General features: G+C 43.5%; 1 long non-coding RNA gene across 1 annotated transcript in view; it reads left to right on the top strand.

Annotated features, from left to right (window-relative positions):
• Positions 1-2,204: 2,204 nt before the first annotated feature.
• The window catches only part of LOC122544675, a 9,278-nt gene continuing 2,539 nt past the window's right edge, over positions 2,205-8,943 (top strand). Inside the window, exons 1-2 of the long non-coding RNA XR_006310436.1 lie at positions 2,205-2,356; positions 6,035-6,143. This is a non-coding gene — a long non-coding RNA (uncharacterized LOC122544675). The remainder of the gene's footprint in view (positions 2,357-6,034; positions 6,144-8,943) is intronic.

Genomic DNA, 8,943 nt, shown 5'->3' with positions numbered 1-8,943 from the left:
GGAGATGATAGCCTAATGGCATTATTGCTGGACTCGTAATTCCGAGATGCAGGTAACACTTTGGGGATGGTGGGTTCGAATTCTTTGATTGCAGGTAGTGGAATTTGAATTCAATAAATTCTGGCATTAGCAGTCTATGATAACCAGGTATTCATCATCGATTGTTGGAAAAACCCTTCTTTCATTGTTATTTTCAATCGCTTTGCTGACTGAAAGATGGCATGTTTACTGAACTGAACATGAATCAGCTATTTACTATAGTCACTGAATAGGTGGTGTGTACTCTGGTAATTTAATTCTTGTTATGACATATGGTTTATTTTTATTTCCTACAGACTAACCAAGCAATAGTCAGGGAAAACAGAAAAAAGGATATAAACAGATGCTTAAGGGGAGATGATGGCCTAATGGCATTATTGCTGGACTCGTAATTCCGAGATGCAGGTAACACTTTGGGGATGGTGGGTTCGAATTCTTTGATTGCAGGTAGTGGAATTTGAATTCAATAAATTCTGGCATTAGCAGTCTATGATAACCAGGTATTCATCATCGATTGTTGGAAAAACCCTTCTAGCTCATGAATGTCTTGTAAGGTATGGAAATAAATTAATAAACGAAATAAACAGGAGCTTTGGGCTATTTTCCACTATTGGAGCTGCCTTGGAGTTAGCAGGGGTCCGTGCCATGTATCACATATGTATAAATGAAAGGTGAGTTGGTGATGGTCTGTGGAGTTATTCCACTTTAAACATGTGGTGGACATTAGAGAGATAGGGAAGGCTCAAGGTGTTTCCACACATCGGGGTGGATTTAATATCTGGAGTTTATAGAGATGTTGAGCTGTGTGGGGCAGAAGGTGGTTACACAATTGGGAGAGCTGTAAAGGTGAAAGGATGCTATACAGCTGGTCAGACATTGAAATAGGTTACACAACAGGGAAAATTTTAGGTACTGGAGCAAAGAAAAGACATGGGCAGATTGTAGGTGTTGGTGAAATTTGCAGACATAATGAACATTGTACTGTTTGGAGGAGGGTATGGAAGCAATGAGATTTTTCAGGGCAGGAAGGAGTTAGTGACTGGAGGAGCTTTCAAAGATCGGGAGATTTCAAAGATTGAGAGATTTCTAAGGATCGAATAGTTACAGAGAAAGGGGAAGCTGTAAGGACTTGTGAAATGTTATATATAGAGAGAGGATTGTTGGGGCTGGGAGAGATTCCAGAAAAAGAACTTTTATAAGGCTTTTACGAGTTACAGAGCTAAGGAGGGCTGCATTGGTTAATGGAGTCTGTAGCCCTCTCTCACTAGTATCCTTACATGCAGATAAGGAAAGACATCACTTTGACTGGGATAACACATCCATCATAGGACAAGCCAAACAGAGACGCACAAGAATTCCTTGAAGCATGGCATGCCAACCAGAACTCTACTAACAAACACATTGAGTTAGACCCCTTTACCACCCGCTGAGAAACAGAGCAGAAAATGACATCACCACAGGAAGTGACATCACCAACCTAAAGAGACACAAACATATAAATAGAAAGCACGAATCATCAGCAGTGTTTCGTCTGGACGCTCACTGAACATATTACCTAGAATGGTAACAAAACATCTGAAAATGAAACTTCCAGCTCAGCAAGCAAACCTACACCCAATCAAAGAATCTCTACTTTGTAGAAACAGGTCATTTGGCCCAAGAAGACCACATTGACCCTCCGAGGAATAACCAAACCAGACCCATGCCGGGACTAATGCACTAACCCACACATCCCTAAACACTTAGGGCAAGTTAGAATGGCCAATTCACCTAACCTGCACAAGCTTCGACTGCAGGAGGAAACCTCATCTGGAAGAAAGCCACCCAGGCATGAGAAGAATGTTTGAATTCATCTCAGACATTCGCCTGCGGCTGGAATCGAACCAAGGTCCCTGGCGCTCGAAGGCAGCATTGGTGAACACTGAACCACTTTGCCACCATGCTGATATCAGAATATGAACAAAGTGAGAACTGCAGATACTGGAGATCAAAGTGAAGATGTGGTGCTGGAATAGCTCAGCAGGTCAGGCGACATCCAAGGAGCAGGCGAATCGATATTTAGGAATTAAGCCCTTCTTCAAAATCTAACGTTTTGGGTATATGCCCCTTCATCAACATGTCGATTCTTCTGCTCCTCCGATGCTGCCTGACCTGCTGTGCTTTTCAAGCGCCACACTCTCGACAGAGTTGGGAATATACTGCACAGAATCGATAAGGTTACAGAGATAGGATATTATTGGATTTGGCGGACTCTCAAGGCACCACATCAAGCGACATAGACGTTTTATGGCAGAAGGATATCATTTGCCCGATCACGGTAACACCAGCTCTTCATGTGAACTCATTGCTGAGTAATGATCACCTCTTTCCCCATTTCCTTAAAATATTTTTGTATCAATAATCATCCAATCGTTTGTTGAAAGTTTCAATTGAACATACATCTACAACACTTCCAAGTGTATCCGACCTGCTCACAGCGAACTTTTTCCAGACATAAATCTTCTTTCTGTTTTGAACCAGCCTTACTCTATCTCTTAACCCGCTCTGTAAGAGACGCTCACAGAAGATTCTCAGACAGCTCTTTCCTGGTTCGCAATTTTGTCATCTGCTTTACCATCTCCCCTCTGAACTTCCAGCTTTCTTCCTGTTTTACAATTCGACTCTGTCTGATACCAATTCTACTGTTCTCCGTCATCCAGGGAGCGTTAAGTTTGTTAATCCTGCCTTTCTTATTTGAGGAATCATTCCTCGATTAGACCCAACCATTTCCTTTTAAAAGGGAGCCCATTGTTCATTTTTTTTCTTCTTTTTTCTGACCTACTTGGTGTTCCTGTCAAACCTTCCCAGCTTCATTCAAGCCTAATTGAAGGCCGCTCCCAATCACATAATTTTTCTCACTCACAATTATTGTATATCATCCTCTGCCATCATCCTGAATTTTACAATAAAATAATTGCTGTGCACCAAACGTTCCCCCACGGGAACTGGGTCTACTTGTCCTACCTCTTCACCAAGGACCATGTCCAACAGTACATGCTGCCTTGAGCTGAACGCATATTCCTGTAGTAAGCTCTACTCCAGGAGGGCCACGCCCCTCGTGACCCTGCACTACCACTACCCCAATCTATATCTGAATATTTAAAATTTCTCAATATATCTACTCTACACTATGTTCACCGTTATCAAATGTTCCTTCATATTTATTCTCTCCATCTTTTTCATTAGTCGGTATCCAACAATCGTGTAATTGTACAATTTTTGTTCTGGAGCTCCAGAAAACTTTGTTCTGTCTTTTGAGGCATCCTCTTTCTCTTGGAAACCTTAACTAACACAAATCTAAACCAATACTTCTACACTTTATTCTTTTCCTTCCCCTCTATCGTTTCGGAATACTTTTATCCAACATTATTTAACTCCCAGTCCTGTCATTGATTGAGCCGACTCTCGGTTGTCAGTACATCAGATTTCAACACACAAATCTGCATCTGAAACTCCCCAGTCTCCAAGTATTCACGTCCATCCTGAGTACTTGTGACTTAGACATTCTTTCTTATTCCATTCTCCACTGTTAAATTTGTTATTGTAAATTAGTACCAACTGCATCTCCAAATGTTTTGTGAATCCTTGTAGTTTCCTCTACTATTCCTTTTTAGATCCCATACGCACACCTTGCTATTGTTAATCCCTACTCAATAGTCCACGAGGAATTCAGTACTAGTTCTCTCACTTGTTACCCCAAATAGCTTGTACAGTTGCTACCTTCCATATAACCAGCCCCAATATCCCAGGAACCTGAAGCCCTTCCTGCTGCATCATCATTCCAGTCCTGCTCTCATCTGCTTGGAACTCATGTTCTCACTTGTATATAGCACTGGAATATTAGAGGGCCTACTAAATTTGTGCTCCTGCTTGCTCACCATCCAGCCAGCTCCCAAAATTCTGATTCGCAGATCATTTCACCCTTCCTACTCATGTCATTCCTACCAACATTGATGTGAACATTGACTGCTCACTGCCACCCCAGACGAATGTCCTGTAGTCATAGTAGCATTCTTGACCCCACCATCCTGGAATTAAAATGACAGCCACAAAAATGTTTTCATCTCATTTATTTTACTGAATCACTTCTGACAATTGCTCCTCCTTCCTTCTCCCTCCTTTCCTGTTCGGTCAGGCTGCTTGTGGTGCCACAAACATGGCTGTGCGTACACCCCCGGCGCAGCTATCATCTTCATCATCTTCCAAGCTGGAAAATTGAATTATGAATGACACATCAGACTGTTCGTGCATTTCCTGACTGTTTCTCTTCGATTGACTGGGCACCCATTCCCTTCCCTGTTCTGGGCCATCATGTCTGCAGGTGATCTTCTTTCTGTATGTGTTATCCAACTAACTCTCAGCATTCACTGATGCCCCAAGAGCCTCCAATCTTATTCTGAGGTCCAAGACCCGGTGTTTGTCTGGAACACCAACAGGAGCTATAAAATCGCAATGTAACAGAATACATCTTCCACTTGATAAGCATGTGCCTCAATGTCTTAAACTGCAACATATCAAGTCTTATGCATTAATTACGTAGCATAAAGTTAACATCAGGGAAATACCATTAGGGTTAAGTTCTTCTCAAACTGTGGCTTACTGAGATTAATTCATTATATTTGCTAAGACTTTCACTTTTTCGTCTTATTTTAGAGTTGAACCCTTCCGTCAGAATTTGAAAAAAAAAGTTTACTCTCTGATAGCAATGTCGCTAATAACGATTTATTATCCGCCAATGACCGTGCAGCTTTTTCTGTGATGTCTCTTGCAAATCTTTCAAACTCAGTGATGGCAAGTCTCAGCTGCAGAAAGCTGTCTCTGTGACTCCCAGGTACGTGTACTCCTCGAGCTCCCAGTCCACTCTCCTCCGCCACAGGGCCACAGTCGCTGTGACGCCCAGATACGTGTAATCCTGCAGATACCACTCCACTCTGATCCCTCACAGGGTCACTGTCTCTGTGACTCCTAGATTCATGTAATCCTCCAGCACCCACTACAATCTGCTCCTTTGCAGTGTCACCATCTCTGTGATCTTCAGGTAAGGGTATTCAACAATTTTCCACTCTTGTCTGCTCCATTAGAGGTCACCATCTCTGTGACGCCCAGATATGTGTCATCCTCCAGTTTACACGCCACTCTACTCATTCAGAGAGTCACCGTCTCTAAACCCCAGCGACATATAATCCACGAGTTCCCAATGCATTCTGCTCGCTCAAAAAATCAACATCTGTGTGACGCCCAGGTACGTGTAATCCTCCAGCACCCACTCCACTCCGTTCCAACACAGAGACACCGGCTCTGTGACTCCCAGGTACGTATATACCTCGAGCTGCCACTCGACTTTACTCACTCACAGACTCACCGTCGTTGTGAGTCACAGGTATGAGTAATCCTTGAGCTCCCACTCCACTCCCCTCTGTCACAAGTTCACTGTCTCTGTGACTCCCAGATACGTGCAATCCTCCCGCTCCCTCACAGGGTCAGCGTCTCTGTGACTTCCAGTTAAGAGGAAACCTCAAGCTCCTATTCCATTCAGCTTCCTTTCAGTATCACTGTCTCTTTGACCCCAGTTACGAGAAAATCTCGAGCCCTCATTCCATTCTGCTTCCTCACAAGGTTACCATCTTTGTGACTCCCAGGTACGACGAGAACTCTGATTTATATCCTCTAATTTTGTTGCTTCTATCATTCCTAGGTGTGAGCTCGCACCAAGCTCCTGCTCCAACCTGTTTCCTCACATGTTCAGGATACTGTGACTCTGTGCTAATTTAGAGCCACCTGCTCTGCTGTTTCTGCTACTCTAAATGTTGTAGCCTCCAAATATCGCTGCTGCTTTATATTATCTGGATTTGCGCTTGTCACTCATAGGCTCTCTGCCTTTATGACTCCCAGGTAATGGTTGGCCTCAAGACTCAGCTGAGATTTATAACATCCTAACCCTTACTGCTGATTACAGGATCGCTGTCCTGGCTGGAAGATGTTAGAAAGAGGAGGAGGATTAGAGGGGAGATCGGGCATTACAGTGTTGGAGCGTGAAGCTGATTACCTGGAGAAATATGGAGATGGTAACTTGTTAGTGCTGTAAATTTGTAGAGTCAAAAAGGTTATTTGTGGGCTGTTTACAGAGATATGAAGACATGAACAAAATGCAAAATGATAGAAAGGAATTGTGAGTACTGGACATTTTTGAAAGCTACAGAGTTGGACGGCTTGCAGTGACTGGAGGGAATAAAGCATCAGGGAACAGTGTTGGCTGTTGGTGTTCGGGGCCATCAGGACATGAGAAGGTGCAGCAAATAGGAACACTGCTTGGGGTTTGTTGAGATTATCAAAACAGAGGAGATGTCGAGGCTTCAAGAGCTGACACGGGTCTACTGAGGGTGTAAAGTGCCAACTTCACACATCCAGCCACTGCCGGTCATTGAAATTTAAAGAGGTACGCCTGTGTTGTACTTAGTTAGAGTAATACAGAGGATGACAGCTTCTGAGGGATTACAAATAAAAATAAAAGAGGTTATGGAAAATCCGAAGTGTAAACTAGACTGAAGATGTTTGAGATATCAATAGCGCAGAAGGGAATGGAGGAGGTGATATATGGTGAGAAACTACAGGAGCTGTAAGTACTGGAGGACGTCACATATAAAATGGTGGCTGTATTGTCTGTAATCAGGTACAAACATAAGGCCACTCAGTAAAGCTCTTTCAACCGCAATTCACAACCCCGGAACAACTTGGCGTGGCAGGACAGGAGCTACAGGTGCATCGGAACACCAGCATTTCCAAGGATTCCTCCGAGGCACGCTCCATTGTACCGACACTGTGTCTGTCCCTGCACCCAAATGATTATGGTGGGTCAAGAAAGCATTTGACCGCCACCATCACAAGGCAATGAGAAATGGGACCAAAATGATGGACGAGCCAGAGATGGACACATTTCATAAATGAATAAAAAAACATTAAAACTCACAAACAGTTAATGCCCCTTATACTTCCTCCATACAACTCACATTCCCTTCCAGTTTCGTGTTAGCAACAAATACGGAAATTTCAGATTTTGTCCACCCTTCAAATTCATCGAACCGCATTGTTAATAGTTAGGTGTCAATCATAAAACCAGTACATTGGCTGCAATCCCACATAAGCAAATTTTCCTTGTCCACCTCTTCAGTGGCTTTGTTGAAAGGTCCCCGAAAATCCAAACAAAACATTCCTCCCCTTTTACTAATGCTAATGTTTACAGACAGACAAAACAAAAATAAGTCAAACTGAAATTGTCAAACGAAATTTCGCTTTCACAACAACATGCTTGGCATGGATAGAGGATTGGCTGAATGTCAGAAGACAGAGCGTGGATATAAAAAGATCTTTTTCGGGATGGCAGCCGTTGATGTGTGGAGTTCGACAGGTGTCAGTATTAAGAACACAACTGTATACGGTATAACAGCCAGGACTAAGGGACTGAGGGCATTGTTGACACGTTTGTGTCATCTGCAACAAGAGGTTGAAGGACAGATTGTGTCGCAGAAGTGTGAAAGCTGTAGAACAACAGACGAGTAGAGTGAGCAAAAAGAAGCAGGTGGAATACTAGGTGGGAAAAGTGTGAGGTTATGCACTTTAGAAGGAAGAACAGCGATGCAGAGTATTTTCGAAATGGAGAAATATCTGAAGCACAAACGGACTTACAAATCCTATATCAGGATTCTGTTCAGGTTAAAATACAGAGATAGATATGTTTTGATGAGTAAGGGGTTCAAAGATTATAGGGAGTAGGTAAGAGAATGAAGTTGAGAAACCGATCAGTCATAACCCCCTTAAAAACTGTGTCTATGTTATGCCATGTGGGCCGACGTGTCGACCCCTCTAATTGCTTGCTTTTCATTCACTGTCAGCGAAGCTTCCTAGCTGCCAGATTTATTGTATGCTCGATAACACCCTATCCTTTTTGTCTCTGGCTGTCTATCTGCCTTCAATCAGTTGATCAATGAGACAGGAGTTAGGAATTCTGTCGAACAGCTGCAGGAAATTGAGAAACACATAGACTCAGATATTAGATTGCTGCAGTGAGGATTATACGTGTAGAATGGTACTGAGTCTCATAGAGATCTGGAGAATCCCAGCCTCCATTTCAGGTTTGTGCTGCCTCGTCTCTTGTGCGGAGAATTCTGTTGGTTTAAGATCTGAAGTAGCTGCACAAGGTGCAGTCAAAAGCTGCAATTCGATCTACCCAGCGGCAGTTAACACATAGAGCGATACTGGGTGTCATCAGACATCAGGAACGTGACAGGATCAAACAATCGTCAAGAAGAAAGGGTTTTGATTCATTGTGCACTTGAATCAATGTTGTGGTTCTGTTCGCCGAGCTGGAAGTTTTTGTTGCAAACATTTCGTCCCCTGGCTAGGCGACATCATCAGTGCTTGGGAGCCTCCTGCGAAGCGCTTCTTTGATGTTTCCTCCGGTGTTTATAGTGGTCTGTCCCTGCCGCTTCCGGTTGTCACTTTCAGCTGTCCGCTGTAGTGGCTGGTATATTGGGTCCAGGTCGATGTGTTTGTTGATGGAGTTTGTGGATGAATGCCATGCCACTAGGAATTCCCTGGCTGTTCTCTGTCTGGCTTGCCCTATGATAGTAGTGTTGTCCCAGTCGAATTCATGTTGCTTGTTGTCTGCGTGTGTGAATAGAGAACAGAGAACAGCCAGGGAATTCCTAGAGGCATAGCATTCATCCACAAACTCCATCAACAAACACATCGACCTGGACCCAATATACCAACCACAACAGCGGACAGCTGAAACTGACAACCAGAAGCGGCAGGGACAGACCACTATAAACACCGGAGGAAACAACAAAGAAGCGCTTCGCAGGAGGC

The sequence above is a fragment of the Chiloscyllium plagiosum genome, chromosome 50, assembly GCF_004010195.1.
Source record: "Chiloscyllium plagiosum isolate BGI_BamShark_2017 chromosome 50, ASM401019v2, whole genome shotgun sequence".
Lineage (NCBI taxonomy): Eukaryota > Metazoa > Chordata > Chondrichthyes > Orectolobiformes > Hemiscylliidae > Chiloscyllium > Chiloscyllium plagiosum.
Note: the sequence above shows the minus strand (reverse complement) of the source record. Positions and strands in the feature narration are given on the sequence as shown.